The sequence below is a fragment of the Eriocheir sinensis genome, chromosome 40, assembly GCF_024679095.1.
Source record: "Eriocheir sinensis breed Jianghai 21 chromosome 40, ASM2467909v1, whole genome shotgun sequence".
NCBI classification, from domain to species: Eukaryota; Metazoa; Arthropoda; class Malacostraca; order Decapoda; family Varunidae; genus Eriocheir; species Eriocheir sinensis.
The window spans coordinates 3,068,024-3,087,783 of NC_066548.1; the positions used below are offsets into that span (position 1 = coordinate 3,068,024).

The following is a 19,760-nucleotide window of genomic DNA, read 5'->3' on the forward strand; positions in this document are numbered from 1 at the left end:
ATATGAAAGTAAAAAATGGGTGTTAGGACTATGTAGCAGAGCAGAGGGGAGGAAAAGACCCGCGGGAGCCAACCCCACAACGGACTCGCCAATCTGGCTTCACTATAGCAAACGTAGAATACTAATAAGAACATAAGAACGCAGGAGTCTACAAGAGGCCGGTAGGCCTGTACGAGGAAGCTCCTTTGACCCTAAGCTCCCGTGTATCTAACCCCACCTAATATCGCTGTCCATTAATTTATCTAGTCTATTTTTGAATATGACAATTGTATTGGCACTCACCACATGACTGCTAAGCCTATTCCACTCATCCACCACCCTGTTAGTAAACCAATTTTTGCCTATGTCCCTGTTGAATCTGAATTTATCCAGTTTAAACCCATTACTTCGTGTCCTACCCGGTTCTCTTACCAACAAAACCTTATGAATGTCTCCCTTATTAAAGCCCTTCATCCATTTATAAACCTCGATCATGTCTCCACGCACCCTTCGCCTTTCTAGAGAATGCAAGTTTAACTGTTTGAGTCTTTCCTCGTATGGCAAGTTTCTCAACCCCTGAATCATCTTAGTCATCCTCCTCTGCACTGATTCTAACATTTTGATATCCATTCTATAGTAAGGTGACCAGAGCTGAACCGCATAGTCAAGATGAGGTCTAACTAATGTAAAGTGTCTCAGTCCCCCCACCCCCCAGGCGGCTGATGCAGTAGCGGCCCATACACGCTAACAGTCCGTGTCGCTGTCGACGCAGTGAGGCCAGTCATATGTTTGGGAAAGTCACTCAGGGGGTATCGTGGAAAATTATTTATTATGCAGATATTATTGAGGCACAAAGTTTTTTTTTTGTAGAACAAGTGTGAGCATACAACAACAACAAAAAAATAACATTCCTTCTGTTATTACTTGCTCGTTGCAGTTTGCTTATATTCTTGATGCAAAAGGCTCACCACACAACGATAAACATCGTCTTTACCAGTGCAATGGACAAACTCCTGAATACCAAATTCACGGAGCAGAGAGGCGTGCATCATTCAGACAGACTCTTCTTACGAGGAGCCTATTGATGCAGTAACCCTCAGACGTAACAACCTTCAGACATGTTGCCTACACGAGACATGATGACATTTTCCTGTAGGGTCTTGAGTCTTAGCTAGAGAACACTTTTTAGGAATGAATTAAGAAAATATTGCCAGCGTACAGATATACAAAGTGAAGGAAAGTTCAGTGTCTTCATGACCAAGTCTTCACGTGTTTTCTTCAAAAAGGTATAAATTGATGAATACAAAAACTCTTGTTTACACGAGTATCCCCAAGGTTGGGTCACTGAATGCACGCCACACTGCCAAAGACAGGAGTGCCCACGTTGCCAGGAAAGCCGCCCCACCCTAACCCAGGCGACGGCGAAGCTCAAGGAGGCAAAATACCTTGATGACACTGAACATGGAAGGGAATGAATGTATATTAACCATATAACGGAAAATACATAGTTCCTCAAGTGTTGTATGCCGACACCCTGCTCAGATAAAGTCACTAATCAGCAGCTACTTGATGACATGTGGAGGGTGCGATGATTTCAGTTTCCTGGGTACTGAAGAGTTGCGAGCAGGAAGAACTTTCACAGAAGGTGAAAAGAACCATCTGGCCGGAGCGTCAGGCTGCTCAGAATAATACTTTCCGGTGTTGTGAAAAGTCATTGTTCTTAGTGAAGTCCTGAAAATTGTTAATTATAATGAATTAAGTTTTTCCGCCTCAGTAAGTGTAACTGCTTACGTCACAAATAGATGTCATATAAATTTGCATTGGTTATGTCAGTATTATGTCTTGCAACGCGGGATTAGTACTTACTGGCCATAGGAATATCTCTGAAGCCCTTCCTGCCAAAGGAGTGGGTGCCGTAGTTGGTGCTGCCCCTCAGCCGCTGGCCGGGGAACTGCCTCGTTCTGCCGAAGTACTGGGGCCTGCCCAGCACCGCGCCCAGCATCACCACCAGCACCAGGAGTACCTGAACCAAGCAGAACACCATTCATTTAGTAATGCTGCACCAAGAGCTGGGTGGCCTCACGCTGAGTGTGGTGCCTACGTGTACGAGTCACACCAGCAGTACAGTAGTTAATTAATGCAATAATTTCATAATAATCATCGTGATTGCTGAAGATATACTCACCAGTTTGATATTCATCTTAGAGATCTGAGTTACGTGTGATGCAATCTTTTCTACTTTTTGATTCTGGGGAAAAAAAATGTGTTACCATCTTAACTGTATGCTTAATTACATTCAGTCTTTTCACTTTACATATTTTCTACTTTTCAGACCTGTTTTTATTTATTTTTTTATTGATTTTGTATTGTTAGCTTTGCAGATGTCGGGTTATATATTTTGACATTATCAGCTAAAGTAACTAGGCCTTTATGTTTCCAAAGAAAAATATCAAACAAATGTGTCTCAGCACAGCGTACCAGTGAGTGCGTGATGGTTTGGCGTCGGTGTGACGAGGCTCGCTCGGTGCACAGGCGTGGCCAGGGTGTTGCTGGCGAGGCTGTGTTGACCTGTGGGTGGTCTCTCTGCTCGCTCTCTAGTGTTGATACTAAGTCCAATGGCCAGACGGCGCGATTTTATACTGATGGTGAGCGACAAGCAGGGGTACTAGGCAGGGATTTTGCCCCATTTCCCGAAGGTTTTCTCTTCAGGAAAATAAAATCTAAAGTAATGAAATTTTCAGTACTCCCTGAAGAAAGTGATTCATTTGCATATTTAGTTTTTTTGAAGCCGGTAAAAGCTGTATTTTATCAGGAGAAAGTAAGTTTAAAATTACATGATGTGGTAAGGGTTTATGAGGCGTTTGTTTGTTATTGTGAGCGAAAGGAGACACGTGACCTGGCGGACCAACGAGTAGGAGGCGCCGATCACGGAGACAAGAAAGGCAGTGGCGAGGGGGAGGCATACTGCGGCCAGCCTAGTAATGCATCCAGCCCGAGGGAACATGTGTTGACCCAATCACTGCGAAACCGGCCATGAAAACAAACGCAAAGGACGGCTGGTGCCCTCAGCATGAGGATGAACACAGCAGAACCGATCTTGGCAGCGGCATCAGCAGTGTCACCACGGCCAGGAAGTGAAAGAAGAAGAGGGGCCAGGTAAAATATGAAGAAGGTAAAAAGCAAAACAATTACACTAGAATAGCAATGATAATAATAATAATGATAATAATAATAATGATAAGGGTAATGCTAATGATATTATTAAAACAATAATAATAATAATAATAATAATAATAATAATAATAATAATAATAATAATAATAATAATAATAATAGACTAATAATAATAATAATAATAATAATAATAATAATAATAATAATAATAATAATAATAATAATGATATTAAAACAATAATAATAATAATAATAATAATAATAATAATAATAATAATAATAATAATAATAATAATAATAATAATAAATTCAACAGTAATTACAATAATGATAATAACCTATAGGATACTAAAGATATTCCCTGCAGTAGCAGAAGTTTCATTTTCCTCGCGGGGAGCCCCTGTGGTGTGGTGCTGCTCTGCTTCCCGGAGTTGCAGGGCGAGTGGCGACCCCCACGACCCCGGGTTGTATTGTGGATGAAGGCCTCTACAGCGTGACCACCACCACCCTCACCACCACCACCTCCATCACCCACCACGTACTCACCCGTGCACCCGTTGACTCCATTCCCGAGACTCCTCATTGGAAGCCCCCTGACATTGGCACTTCACCTATTTTGAGTAACTCTTAGTGGTGTAGGTGTTAGTGCGCATAACTACGAATTTGTGGGTCTGTGTTTGATCTCAACCCAGGGTAGTCGGCGCTCAGCCCACCCAGCCGTTCATCCTCCCTTTCGGATTGGTTGATTGGTATCTAGGGAAAACCTGCGTAAGGTGAACTCTTGTAACTTGGCTGCCTCTTGGGCTAGCGGGTTCTAAGCCCACCACAGGAAGGGGATGAGCATAGCTACAAAGCGCATCAGTAACTTATGCCCCCAATTTTAACTTCACTAATCACAGTAAGATCAACCAACTTGTTTGAGCCTCTTGTTTTGTGAGCCCCCTTTTGGCCACTGCCTTAGAGTTATTTCATATAGAAACAAAGCATTGAAAAGACTAACTTCGAAAAGTGAGTCAGATTCTCATTTAGACGAATTTGATATTTACCGACCAGGCAAACAAGCTACAGACAATCAATCGCCCGCGTCTTAGATTACAGAAGCTTTCGTAAAAAAAAAAATAATAATCGTACGCTTTTACGGACGGACAATTCATAAGGAGTTACATTGAAGACTCCATGAAATTCCTGTGTGTAAGAGTGAATAAAAGCTAACCCTGCCTATACTCTTTCCATCAACACGGGAAAAAATGTATGCAGAATTTTCACACCTCAGTCTTTAAAAGTTTATGAACACAGGTCAGGCATCATCTCAGCAGTCTTTGTGGAAATCTTTTGTATAATGTGTTGTCCGTGCTCTGAATCAATATAGGATGCGAGCGTCCATATTGTACACTCAGGGATAGCGTTCCACAAGGCCGCAAGTTGCTATGGTACTCTCAGTTACTAAGTTAACGGACTGGAGCCCTAACCACCCTTTTTTTGTTTTTTTTTTTTTTTACTTGGGCCGCTTTCACAGTCATTTTGTTTGTATTGATCGTTACCAATGGCGGCGATCGACGCTATAGTATTTCCACGTAAATCTGGCCGATGGGGTAGTGGCCGCTGCGGGGTTAGCCTAGCCCCGCACCTTGCCACACACTCTCAACACCTCTCGCTTCCTCTGCAGCCACCACTACCCCATAGGCCAGTTTCATGTGGACAACTATAGCGTCGATCGCCGCCATTGGTAACAATCAAAACAAACAAAGTGACTGTGAAAGCGGCCCTTAATCAACTACTGAAAGGTACACATATATAACAGCAAGCAAGTAAGTAGACCTAGCTTACTGAACAGGGCAACGCGGGTGAGATTTTGCACTTCCCTGTTCAGATGCGATTAACGAGATCCATCTTGTTTTTCCCATTCAGGTCCATCGGTACCGTTCTAGCACCCCAGCTAAGACTGCGTGCCATATATGGATAATGACCACATATTAAGTGACCCTTTCTGCTTGACGAATGGTAGCCTCCTTTCCACTTTCCACATTGGCCAGTTTCTCAACTATTCGTTGCCTTTGCTTTTCTCCAGTACCTTTCGGTATTTTGTGTGGTTCACCTTGTTGTATCTGCACCCTGAAGGGAGGCTTTGGTAGCTTATAATAATAATAGTAATTGCATCCCTGACACAGCTTTTTACCGCGGTTTATCAAGATGTTTCTTCACCATTCTTTTTAGCTGCCCACTCGCAAGCACTGCACTGCTCGAAGTACTCGTCTCACCGGTACTGAGTCATAGCTGGTGCGATGGAGCAGCCGTCCACTGTTACTATTGCCCTGCCGAGGAAAAGCACGAGCGGGGCGGCGGGGCTGGTTGTATCTAGTTTTGCCGTACCCAGGAATGCTCAGGATGAGCTGCATCCTTAAAGGTTCACTCCAGTGAAGTTCAAAGTTCGCAGGCATCGGTATTTCCTGCACACACACACACACACACACACACACACAGTTAGTTTGCGTCGTCATTGCCAAGAATAAATACCATGATTATTTTCTTGGAAAATATCCAATATTTTCCTCTTGTAAGTACCATCACCGAGATACTAATACCATAGCTCTGCAATGTATTAGAATAAAAGAAAATCGTGTGATGATGCGCGTGATAACGCACAGATGGCGCCACTATAAACACTTGCATGCGCCATGACGGGCTGGGGCCGACTACCATCCAGGCCCCTCTAGCAAGCCTACCGGCGCTTTAGGTTCAGACGTAAAAAAAAAAGATAAATAAATAAATAAAAATAAGAAGATAGAGATTACCTTTGCCCATGTGGACGATGTAGCATTTGTCGTGGGATCAGGTTTACAGGAAGCAAAGATAAGCTGGAACGATACGACGAAGAAAATTGAAATCAGGTTAAATAGAATATTAAAATTATGAAAAAAAGAGAAGAATGTGATATATATTGAAATATTCAATTGAAACAGGCAAAAAGAAAATATTTATCTTGGAGGTATTTTAGATGAGGGAAATAAACAGCAAAGTGATATGACCAGCAGAGTAATTGCAAACAATTGGACTGTTGGTGCACTGCACGCACCAAATACACATAAATATAAATGCGCTAACAAAAGAAGAATATGGTGCAGAAACCTGGTGATTAATAAGTAGAGAATGACAAGTACAAGCTGCTGTCACGAGATTCCTGCCGCTGACTCTGGGAGTGACTAGAAGGAAAGAAAAGAAATGCATAGATTAGAAATTTCCAAACATAACTTGAGTGTTAGTAATCACTGAAAAGACCAAACGGTGGTGGTATGGGAACGTGTAAGGAAAGAAGGAGCAAACATTTGAAAATAATACTCACCTGGATTCCACATGGTAGAAGAGTAATAGAACATCCAGGGAGAAGACGGATCCAGAGGATTGAAAAGCATTCAAGAAGAACAAAATGAAGGAGGTAAACCTAGACCAAGACTACATGAGTGTCAGCTGTGGAGGAGACTTGTGGAGGCCAGACAAGGACAGGAGGATGATGCCACCCTTGCGTCTGGTGACGAAGTGTGTGTGTGTGTGTGTGTGTGTGTGTGTCGGTAGTGGGTTCGCATATGCATGTGTGTGTGTGTGTGTGTGTGTGTGTGTGTGTGTGTGTGTGGGCGCTTGCGTTTTTGTTTGTTTGTTTATTTGCTTGTGTGTGTGTTTGTCTGTGTATGTGTGTGTAATCGTCAAGGTATTGTCGCCGCATGGGGGATGTTACACTCAAGCCATAACCTCAGGGCAATCAAATACTTGGAAACATTGTATCATATATTTTGTAATTGCAAACATAGTATAAAAAAGTAAGAAAAATTAAGAATATCACATTTGCTTCCAGCACAGTTTAACAATTCTTCCTGAACACAGAAAACAGTAGAGTTTTCCAGGAAGTGTATGGTGAGACTTCAGTATAGGTATATGTCATAATGTATTTACAGGTCATAGGTAAAAAATACCCAGCATCTTACTGGCACGCCAAAATAGGCTCCTGAATACCAGATTCATGGAAGAAAGAGAGGCGCGCAACATTTACATAACGAGTCCCTCGTTACGAGGAAATAATGTAATGGTTCTCCGGTAATATATAATATTATGTACACAAGATAGACATGCCTCCTCTTTAAAGAGCTGAGTGAAGAAAACATCCCCGATCGATAGACCTATAAAGTGAAGGCAAGTACAGCGTCTTCTCACAGGCTTGTCTACAAAAAGGCATATATTAATGAAAACGAAAACCTGTGTTTACACCAGTATCCCCGAGAACGGAGTGAGTGAGTGCACGCCACTCTGCCAAAGAAAGACAGAGTGGCCTTGAGCGTGTTGCCAGGATGCTCAGGTTGCCGGGAGAGCTGTCCCGACCCGAACCAGGCGGCGGCGAGGCTCAAGGCCAAGGAGGCAATGTACCTCTGACTTGTCCTTGTGTTCGGTGACGGATAAAACAGAGTAGGGAAGGAAAGCTGATTTACCCTAAAACGGTAAATACATCATTCCTAAAATATTTAATGCCCAAATCCTGCTTAGAGGCAGCTCTTATCAGTAATCTAATTGGTGACAGGTCGAGTGGTAGATAGACTATACTTGATTATTTGCTGAGAAGTCAAATTAAATAAAAATGGAAGAAGGAGCATCTGGCTGGAACGTCATGGTGGCATTTTAGCTGTTCCTGTCTCTGCTGGTCAGTCCTGGAAGAGAGAGAGAACGCTCTGTAAGAAATTGCCAGTAATCTAAGCTGACTCATTCTTTTCCTGTTTCTTGTGTTAATGAGTCATCATGCGTTATCAGAATTAAGGCTGACATGTGTGATGAGTCAAACATGTATCGAAAGCTGCTTACTTGAGAGTGGCCTGCTCACGAAGCCGTTGGCCCCGAAGGCGTGGGTGCCGTAGTTCGTGGCGCCTCGGATCCGCTGGCCTGGGAATGACCTCCTCAGACTCAGGATTCTGGCCGTCGCCGTGCCCAGAGCCACCACCAAGAGCCAGAAGACCTGCAGCAGAAGAGTATAGTGTCAGACCTAAGTACACGGTTTCTGTGCAATGCCTTGATATGTAGAGATTTTTATATGAGTTTTCAGTAATTTAAAAAAATGATGTAGTAAGCAAGAAAACTGCTGTCCTTACCAGCTTGAAGTTCATGGTGAAGTTGTAGACGAGCGTTCCTGTGAAGAAAAAATACGTTGATAAAATATGATCTAAGTAATGTGTTTGTCATTGGGTCAGATAATATGTTTTGTAGTGTTTTGTGAAATGCTTGAAAAAGTACCCTACATGACGCATGTGAAATGCTTCATGAATGCACCAACATCTGTCATAAAGGTGATCCTTTACTCTATATATGGCATACCCTTCTCTCGAAAGGCTGTTATTGAAAGCAAAAAATGTCGAAAGATACAAGCTGAACAACGCGGCAGCCTCGCGGCAGGAGTACCTCTGAGGGTGAGTTTGGTAGGCGTGTGTGGCAGCCCCGACTCGACGAACAGGTGTGGGAGGGAGGTGTGTGCTGGCGTACCTTGGTGATGAGGGGCCGGGTGTGCTTGAGCTGCTACTCTTCTCGTCTCGCTCTGAGAGGACTGGAGCTGTCACTGAGCTCACTCACCGGGCGGGTGGGACTTTATACACCAAAGGTAACCACGAGGCAAGGGTACCAGACAGGGATTTTGCATCACGTTTTCTGATACGCCAAAAATAGTGCATCCAAAATGTATACAAAATCGCGAAGTTCTTTGTTTACTCGCAGGTCTGATTGTAGATGTGTGGCCGAGAATTCCTGACTGGCATGAAGAAAGAGGAAGAATGTGAAATTAGGATGGATAGTTGTTAAAATTGGCTGCGTTATATTATGGTGATGACCGAGCCCTGCCCACGTGCACTGGCAGGCCGATGAGTAGCTGGTCGCCTGCACCACAACAAAGACAGGGGGAGGGGGGAGGGGAGGCAGGGGGGCTGCGCTTGGGCAATGCAAACAAACACTGGTTGGAGCGATTACTCAGCAGGATGCGCCGATCGAAACGCATACTGATGGTGAAGACGATCGTGATGATGATGAGGACGATGATGATGATGATGATGATGGTTATTATGATAATATGATAGTGATGATGACGGTGATAATGATGCTGATTATAAAAATAACTAATTTAAATGATAATAATATTAATAATTGTAATAGCAATAATAATAATAGTAATAATAATAATAATAATAATAATAATAATAATATTATTATTATTATTATTATTATTATTATTATTATTATTATTATTATTATTATTATTATTAATATTATTATTATTATTATTATTATTATTATTATTATTATTATTATTATTATTATTATTATTATTATTATTATTATTATTATTATTATTATTATTATTATTATTATTATTATTATTGTTATTATTATTATTATTACTATTATTATTATTATTATTATTATTATTATTATTATTATTATTATTATTATTATTATTATTATTATTATTATTATTATTATTATTATTATTATTATTATTATTATTATTATTATTATTATTATTATTATTATTATTATTATTATTATCATTATTGTTATTGTCTTTGTTGTTGTCGTTGTTCTTATTATTAGTATTATTATTGATATAATTATGGCCGACAGTAGAAGTACTATAAAAAAATAACCAGGTTTACTTAAACCTCCACATATTGAAAAAACAGAGTTATTTATAGCAAGATGTCACTTTCAGCAACCTTGCGACACGCTACGTGATGGTTGGTAGTGGTGGGGCTAAGTCTACATATATAGACTCAGGTGGGGGGATTATGGGTAGGGTGGACGGGGCAGCTGCAACACTGCTGGAATCTTCCAGAACCATCACATTGCACTCCCCTTAAATAGATAACTCTGTTTTCAATATGTGGAGCCTTATCTGCATTCTGATCACACTGTCGTGTTTACGAGAGTTTTTCCTACGTGATGTAATGATATATTTCAGCAATCAATAAACAACTGTTGAAGATAGCGAGCATAAGTAAAACATGTTATAAACATTTTTTAACATCTTCACAGTTCAACTCATTGTAATCTTTTTTGTTTTGTCGAGTTTTTACAATACATCTTGGTTCTACAGTCACTGCTGAGTCTGATAGTGTCAATCAAAACTGGCTATCTCGTATATTAAGTGAGTTATGGCATATGACATGGTCTGACAGGAGTGTCTGCGAGAGAGCGGTGCAGCCCATTAAGCAGAGTACCGTTAGGCCTGACGATCCTGCTCACCCCCGTCCATCTCCTCACGCCGCGTACCTAAGGACCCTTGGCTCCTAGATTGTTTTGCTTGTCGGGGCCGGGCAGGGGCAGGAAGGGAATTACGTCGTGTGAGGCGTGGCGCGCGGAGAGCCACCGAAGGCAAAAAGTCGCCTGCAGCTGACCCTCACTGGCTGGTTTGCTTGAATTCCGTCTCGGCGAACTGAACGGAAAGTAACTTTCCACACACTTCTTTAAGATACGGTTGTAAAGGATGAATGAAAGGGAGTCCGAATAAATGATACCATTATATAGGATTCGTTAAAAGAAACACACACACACACACACACACACACACACACACACACACACACTGTTTACACATCACTAACAACTCACATTCTCCTATAAGACCCCACATATAGATTTGCCGGGACTTAAGAACCTTTAGAATGTAACACAGATCCAGAGACTGAGTGTTATTATTCGAAAAAGAACTTAGATTTCCCATGGCCACCGCTGTCCTGTTCATCTATCGCACGGTTGTGCATACCCAACATCTAAATAAAGAGATCTTGTGTACACTAAGGAGACCGCCACGCCACTTCACCTCTAGACACCCTGCTTATGTGCGTGTGTGTGTGTGTGTGTGTGTGTGTGTGTGTGTGTGTGTGTCATTCACCACGGCTTGATCACGTGTTGGACTCGTAATCGCCAGCAGGTACCCTCCCGACATGAGCAAGTGCTCTTTATCGTCGATTTATGGGTACTACAGTGTGTGTGTGTGTGTGTGTGTGTGTGTGTGTGTGTGTGTGTGTGTGTGTGTGTGTGTTTACCTAGTTGTGTTTACCTAGTTGTGACATACGGGAAAAGAGCTACGCTCGGGCTGTCCCGTCTCCATAACCTCTCTTATCCAACTTTTCAGTGTGTGTGTGTGTGTGTGTGTTATTTTTATAATTATTATCATTATTATTATTATCCAATTTTTTATCATCTTTATTATTATCATCATCATCATCATTATTATTACTATCATCGATATTTCTTACCCGTGCCACGTGGTTGTATGCTGTACGTTAGGTGTAATGACGTCATTCACCATAAAAAAACAAATTTATGGGTGGTTATCATTTTATAAATAATACAGTGATACATCACAAATCAGTTGTCTATACTACAGTAAAACTTGCTGTTAACACGCAGCAAAAAGAAATAAACACAACAGAGAGGAGCATGACAATGGCATACTGTTATAATACTCGTAATATTTTGAAGTTATCAGAAGACATAAACACTAAGTCTTCCCTCTTTCACATCACAGCACCAGTCGGTCCCCTGCCATCACAGTGCTTCGTTCATCAGGAGGAACGCGACCACTCAAGCACCGCCAGCACACACACACACTTGGCGTCCGTCCCTCTCTTGACCTTTCCAGCATGAGCGAAAACTATGCACAGTTTTAGTCTTCGGTTTTAGAAATGGTGGCATACGATCGCTTTTAGAGCTAGAAACAATGCATGTTCCCCCTAAGGAATTAAAGGGACAATTCTCAAGGCAGAAATCAAGTATGTTCACACGGCCACACTGAGTTTTGTGTTGCAGGGTCCTGGTGCCCGTCTGATACCATTTCGTGTCCATTTAAATGGCGGCGAATGGGTTGCTCGAGGAAACAACATCCAAAATAAACCTGAGAAGGAGGAGGAGGAGGAGGAGGACGAAATGCCAGGACGGCGTGCGCTCAGTGTGTCATTGAAGTCCACTGGGAAGATACTTCTAATCCCTTCTGTGAAGTCCTAGAAAGAAGGAATGAAAACAATACAAGAAGTTATTAATACCTTCTAGTGCACATTTCAATAACGTATAGCAAAGTAAAGGTTACTGAGTCCGTACTTTAAAAATCCTTCATGAATAACTTTTCTTCATTGGAAATTGGTAGTTTTTGTAAGTTTTAGTGTTGTGTTGCGGCAAAATTCTGGGGATATTATAAGTGCTTACTGGCCAGGGGCTTCCCGACATAACCCCTACGGCCGAAGGAGTGGGTGCCGTAGTTGGTTCTGCCCCTCAGCCGCTGGCCGGGGAACTGCCTCTTCCCGCTTAACTGAGGCATGCCCAGCACCGCGCCCAACAGCACCGCCAGCACCACGAGCACCTGCACCAAACACAGCCAATCATTATTATACGTTATCTAGACACAGTCCTGGGACAGCTGTGTAACCTACTGTATCAACAAAAAACAGCGGTCTTTTTGGCATCCCCGTGATTTTAGACAAGTGACTTAAGCTGCGACTATTGTACTAACCAGTTTGAAGTTCATTGTAGTCTTGAAGTGTTTTCTCCTGTGAAAAGAAAAAAAAAATCTTCATAGATGGTGCGATATCGTCACTCTTGTTATGGATATAGGTATATATATATTTTTATTGATGACATAATGAACCTGATCTTACTGGCAGTTATTTCACAGCTGTTAAGTTTAACACAACAACCTTCCTTGGATGTATTTTCCTCAACACGTGAATGCCAGATGATTGAAATACTGTGGGTAAAACTTCTTACTGATTCAGAGGAGCTGTACGCCACTACGACAACTCTTGAAGATGTGGCTGCATCCCGTCGAGGGTGAGGCAGACTGGCGTGGCAGAGGCGGCGGCGGCGGTGGCGTGGTCGTATGAAGCTGTCCTTTGTCCCTGTCTTGTTTGGGCGGTATGGTAAGGGTAGACCCTGTTACTGTGTCCACCAGTCGGCCGCCTTAGATTATATACACCTAAAGGGGACCAATAGGGAAAGAGGTACCAGGCAGCGACATCACTAATTTTTTTCGGATATTTTGGTTTTAAACTCCGGTAAAAGAAACAACAGGAGATAATAAAACACGAAAGAAGTATGTGACGAAACGAAGATAAAACGTGAATAAAGCCTCGAAGGAAGACTGTATTATTAAAAAGACTCCTCTGAAATTTAATGGACGTTCAGAACAGGTTGCCACCGTCTGATAAAGGGGTAACGAACCGAGGAGAGGGCGGGAGACTGGACGGAAACGAGGGGGGAGAGGAAGGAAGGGGAGAGAGAGGTGCTGGGGAGGAAGGGCAGGGCACGGCAGGGCGGGGCGAGCGTTAGGATGCCGCGGTCATCCCCGTCATGAATCAGGATCTCAGCGGGACGTGGGCACACCTTAATAACAATGACAATGATGATTACACAATGAAATGGTAGAGGTAATGATGTCACTACCATTACCATCATCACTACTACTACTACTACTACTACTACTACTATAACTACCACTACTACTACTACGACTACTACTGCTACTGACGATGATGATGGTGATAATTATGATAGTCACAGTCATCGTTATCATTGTCATTATCACCATCATTATAGGTGATCCGTTTCCCGCACAGGTGGAATGGGGAGCGTGGAAGGACACGTGACCATTCTGCTGCGAGTTCAAGGCTACAGTACCTTAGGGGCTCCACTCCCTAGCCTCAGCCTCCTGTATATCTTCCAGGGTATCAGGACACCTCTCCTCCCGAAATTTACCTCTCTTTCGGCCACCTCTTTTGATTCTTTTTTTTTTTTAGGAGTAGCGAGTAGCGGGCTTTTTTTTTTATTATTGTTTCCTTTTTGTGCCCTTGAGCAGTATCCTTTGCTGTAAAAAAAACACACACAAAAAAAAACACTCAATCCAAGGCGGCGACGTATTCTTAATCCCTGTGTCTCAGAGGCATATTTTTGTGATTCATTTGTAGGACAGTTGGGACAGGAATAATGATGATAATTATGAGAGTAATGATAATAATAATAACACTGATAACAATGATAATAATAATAATAATAATAATAATAATAATAATAATAATAATAATAATAATAATAATAATAATAATAATAATAATAATAATAATAATAATAACAACGATCAACAAATACGACCTTAACAACAACCAGTATCAGATTTCGGACTTCGTAGCACAAGGCAGGAGGTACATTGTCCAGGCGCATAAAGTGTAATAAACCAGCGGGAAAGTGATGATATCCAGAAACCACACACATAAAGGCGAGCAGAGCCACACTCGCCTGTCAGACTTCATCCCTCAATCCCCGGCGCCGACACAAGCATCCAGGCACTGTGTCCTTGCTGAAGAGAAAAATATTTAGGTGTTGAATGCCTCAGCACCTCTTTAAGGCACATTCCCTTCACCGTCGCCTAATCCCAGGTATCGTGGCATTTCCCAGCGTCAGAGTTACGAGAAGAAGCGCGTTGGAAAATAATAATAAGATACGTAAGGTTGCTGTAGGAAAGATTTGTCGCCTTCCACTTTGTGTGTACATTGAAATTGTAATCATCGTTCCTCTCCTCTCACTCTATATTTGTATATCCGGTGTGTGTGTGTGTGTGTGTGTGTGACTGTGTGTGTGTGTGTGTGTAATTCACCACGGCCTGATCGCGAGTTGGACTCGTAATCGCCAGCAGGTACCTTCCCGACTGAGCAAGTGCTCATTTAGTCGATCTCTGGGTACTGCCAGGACCTCACACACCACACACCCCATCCCCCTTGCTCAAGGGGGGACAGTAACCACACCGGCCTGAGCGGGCTCGAACCGCCGCCCTGTCAGACCGTGAAGCCTGGCAGCGCAGCGCTCTACCAGTTGCGCCACGAAGAGGTGTGTGTGTGTGTGTGTATAAGAACATAAGAACGTAGGAGTCTGCAAGAGGCCGGTAGGCCTGTACAAGGCAGCTCCTTTGACCCTAAGCTCCCGTGTATCTAACCCCACCTAATATCGCTGTCCATGAATTTATCTAATCTATTTTTGAATGTGACAATTGTATTGGCACTCACCACATGACTGCTAAACCTATTCCACTCATCCACCACCCTGTTAGCAAAGCAATTTTTGCCTATGTCCCTGTTGAATCTGAATTTATCCAGTTTAAACCCATTACTTCGTGTCCTACCCGGTTCTCTTACCAACAAAACCTTATGAATATCTCCCTTATTAAAGCCCTTCATCCATTTATAAACCTCGATCATGTCTCCACGCACCCTTCGCCTTTCTAGAGAATGCAAGTTTATTTAACTGTTTGAGTCTTTCCTCGTATGGCAAGTTTCTCAACCCCTGAATCATCTTAGTCATCCTCCTCTGCACTGATTCTAACATTTTGATATCCATTTTATAGTAAGGTGACCAGAACTGAACCGCATAGTCAAGATGAGGTCTAACTAATGCTAAATATAGTTTGAGGAAGACTTCGGCGCTTCTGTTGCTTACGCTTCTTGAAATAAATCCCAGTACCCTATTTGCTCGATTTCTAGCTTGAATGCATTGTGCCCTTGGACGGAGATCAGAGCTCACTAAGACCCCTAAATCCCTCTCGCACCCAGACCTGCTTATGAGAGTGTCATTTAAGCAATAGTTATGAGAGGGGTTGTTCCTACCTACACTCAGAATACTGCACTTCCCTACATTGAACTCCATCTGCCATTTACCCGCCCAGTCATACAATCTGTTTAGTTCACCCTGGAGAATACTAGCGTCCTGATCCGATTCATAAATAAATATATATATATATATATATATATATATATATATATATATATATATATATATATATATATATATATATATATATATATATATATATATATATATATATATATATATATATATATATATATATATATATATATATATATATATATATATATATATATATATATATATACGTGTGTATATAGATAGATAGATAGATAGATGGATAAAAAGAGAAAATACATAGATAGATAGATAGATAGATAAATAGATTGATAGATAAAGGTAAATAAAAATAGATAGATAGATATACGTACACACAAAATAATGAACATATAAACAAATAAACAATCAAACACACAAACGAAAGCATAAATAGGCAAGAAGACAAATAAACACATTAGGAAACAAACACCAGCGCGGCACACACACACACACACACACACACACACACACACACACACACACACACACACACACACACACACACACACACACACACACACACACACACACACACACAACCCACCAGCCGGAGTCGCACCTTGCTCACCTTCGCAGCGCGCTAACTCGTCCCGCTGACTTAATGGCCGCTCCGATACTTACTTTTTATTTCTCTTTCTTACGATTATATCCCATGGGTGAGCTCAAGGCCCCTGACGCGTGAGTTAGGAGCGGAGAATAAATTTTAATGGCACACCTTGAAATGCACCTCCTCCTCCCAAAAGAAATGAGGGAATATATTCACTACTGCATTTATGTCCTCTTGTGAAGGGAAACCCCGTAAGGAAATGTTTGCATATGTAATTATTTGTTCGTATCTTCCGTTATATAGAGACAAAGGAGGAAAGCCTTTGTTGGAGATGATGTTTAAAGGAGGAATGATCTGCCTGTACAAAGGATCAGACAACTGTGCATTCCTTATAGAAGAAGTGTCACTGTAGTCCTTGACACTGACAGCTGCCGTTTTCTGCAGGAGCATCGGCTGTCACCATGCAGCGCGTGTGTGCTCTGTAGACTTATAAGGCACGCGTCATGTCGTAGCTGTTGTTGACGTGTGTGTGTGGGTGTTTGTGTGTGTGTGTGTGTTATTCAGCTCTTCATCCACTGTTTCACCACCGTTTCATCCTTGGTGTTTAGCAATAGCAACACCTTTAAGAGTGGCCATATAAGTCGCCAGAGGACATGCGCGTGGACTGTTGCAGCATCGCTTGTCTTTCAGGCAGACGTATTAACTAGTAATGGTGAAATTGCCTCCTGGCTCGAATGTAACAAGTCCTTGTTTATTGCCGTTCTGCGCGACCTTCGCCAGGAATGTGCGGCCGGCGGTGGCTCGGCAGTATTTTTCCACCACAGAGCATCGCCGTGGCGCCGCTGAAAAGGCAGGTGTACCTGCTACCTGTTTTCGTGGCTACCCACTCATCTCGTTTCTCGCCAAAGCTGTTTACAAGAAAAAAAGTGTCTTGCGCTCTAATTGTTGAGTCCCAGCGACTCTGCTGCTTTTGCACGTTCTTTTTTGGCAGAGTCATATGTGGGTTACGTAAAAAGGCCCCAAGTTATGGTTATGAATAAAACAGAAATTACTACGAGAAGACGTGTTGAGGGAGTGGCTGTCGACCGAGGAGGGGAGGGAAGGGGAGGGGGCGCTGAGGAACAAGGCGCCGCGGCTCAAAGTCAAGGTCACCGCCACAGGTAAACATTCCGGCTGGACAAGGTTAGAGGCTTCGCGGCGTAGTTCCGGGACGGCAGGACGTCTGGTTCCGCGCGTATCACCTCACGACGCTGCTGCAGTTGTCACACGTACCCAACGATCCCAAACACACAAACAAACAAACATAAAACAGATTTGATTGGCTAAAGGCAACATCAGAAGAAGAGAGTATTAAATTGTATATCTAAAGGAAGAAATAAATGCATTAATGTGGTATCTGAGTGTACAACCAAATAGATTAATTAGTAAAGATTGATAAATAAATAAAATACTAAGAAGGCGGAATGATATAGCTGAGTGCACGCGTTAGGAAGAGTGATATATATTTTTTTTACAACAAAGGAGACAGCTCAAGGGCACAAAAAAAGGAAACAAGAATAAAAAAGCCCGCTACTCGCTGCTCCTATATGCTATGTTCGGGGACAAATATGAAGGCAAGTACATAATTGTATAATAAAAAACAATACAAAGACATATAAGGAAGTAAAAAAAAAGGAAACAATAATAAATAAAGCCCGCTACTCGCTGCTCCTATATGCTGTGTTCGGGGACAAATATGAAGGCAAGTGCATAATTGTATAATAAAAAACAATACAAAGACATATAAGGAAGTAAAAAAAAAGGAAACAATAATAAAAAAAGCCCGGTACTCGCTGCTCCTATATGTTGTGTTCGGGGACAAATATGAAGGCAAGAGCATAATTGTATAATAAAAAACAATACAAAAGCAGATAAGGAAGTAAAAAAAAGTGGACGTGGCGAGGTGACAGGCAGAAAAACAAAGACATTAACGTTCGGGGAAAAAAATACTAAACGTAAATCAATCACCAAACAATTAAACGCGAAAAACCATGAACAATTAAATATACATCTCGTTGTTCCAAGAATATTACGTCATGGTGAACACTTAACATCCGAACACAGCCGCCACCTTGCCGCCTGGTCACTGCAACACATCGAGGGGTGAAGCAAAGATACTACGAAAGATTGGTTAGTGGTAGCGAAGGACTTGCATACAGAACAGCTCCCTCGCCCACTATCTACATAACACACACACACACACATACACGCACACCGCACCGCTGGCCGTCTCGCATCAAGAAGCTCTTCGCCTTTGGGATGCAACCAACATTTTCCGCGGACAAGACTGGCCTTGAAGCCTCAGTGACGAGTCCAAGCAACACAAGACCACAAATACCAGTCGTGCAGGTTTTCTTTTTTCATGCAAAAGAAGTAAACAGTGGACTGACTGAAGGGGGAATGACCCGAGAGAGAGAGATTCTTCAAGGATTTACCCCCCTAGAGAGAGAGAGAGAATGTGTGTGTGTGTGTGTGTACGCGTGCATATTACAAAGTACCGATGAGTCCACGTAGCGGCGGGCAGTGACCTGAAGAGGAGTGGGGTAGGCAGTATTTCCGGCCTGTGACCTAGTGGTGTGGGGTGCCGTTGTTCGATCTTGAGCCTGGCACGGCGGAGCATGTAACCTTCGGAAAAAGAAGTCAACCTATCTAAACCTAACCAAACCTAACCAATTTAAACCTTATTTTTCTTCCATCTCTGCCATCTCTATCAAATTTAAAACTTTCTCACACCCTCCAGTTCGTATACCTCCTTGTCGCATGTCGCAGGCTTCAAAATGTAACATGTATTATACTTAATCCGGTGCTGCTTACAGGGTTGTTTCTGTTCGAGACATCCCTGAGTGGAGAAGACGAAAGGGGCGCCCGCGTACCTCATGGATGGGGTAAATCGATCGATCCTGCCGGGAGAGGCTTAGCATGGATATGGAAGCTGCGGGGGGCAACCTGTGACCATCATTTACTATAAAAGTGATTACAATAGCCATTACAATTTGCCATTGGTCAGGAGGGCCATCGGGAGTGGTGGTCGCGAGAGAGTAAAGCGACGCGCCCTCGGTCGTATGCTTCCCTTTAGGTAGCGAGGTGCTGTCAATGTGCGCGAGATAAATTACAACTCGTGGGCTCATTATCGGCCGACGTGTGTATTTTAGGGATGTTACAAAATGTTCAAGGATGGTCGAGGTGTGGACGCCATCATGAACACCTGCATCCTAAAGATGTGCCCGTTACGTCAGCCCCCGCAGTGCAAGGGTGCGTGGCCGGGCAGATCTGG

At 42.5% G+C, this 19,760-nt stretch overlaps 3 long non-coding RNA genes across 3 annotated transcripts; all 3 read right to left on the reverse strand.

Annotated features, from left to right (window-relative positions):
• Positions 1-789: 789 nt before the first annotated feature.
• Positions 790-2,619, reverse strand: LOC127009220 (uncharacterized). The gene is made up of 4 exons (XR_007761710.1): positions 2,458-2,619; positions 2,165-2,227; positions 1,846-2,002; positions 790-1,710 (listed from the first exon to the last, which is right to left on the reverse strand). It is a non-coding gene; the product is annotated as an uncharacterized LOC127009220 (long non-coding RNA).
• A 4,301-nt stretch (positions 2,620-6,920) lies between these two features.
• LOC127009219 (uncharacterized) lies at positions 6,921-8,753 on the reverse strand. The gene is made up of 4 exons (XR_007761709.1): positions 8,587-8,753; positions 8,280-8,317; positions 7,996-8,146; positions 6,921-7,844 (listed from the first exon to the last, which is right to left on the reverse strand). It is a non-coding gene; the product is annotated as an uncharacterized LOC127009219 (long non-coding RNA).
• A 2,743-nt stretch (positions 8,754-11,496) lies between these two features.
• LOC127009221 (uncharacterized) lies at positions 11,497-13,119 on the reverse strand. Its single transcript, XR_007761711.1, has 4 exons — positions 12,937-13,119; positions 12,683-12,719; positions 12,379-12,532; positions 11,497-12,176 (listed from the first exon to the last, which is right to left on the reverse strand). It is a non-coding gene; the product is annotated as an uncharacterized LOC127009221 (long non-coding RNA).
• Positions 13,120-19,760: the final 6,641 nt, after the last annotated feature.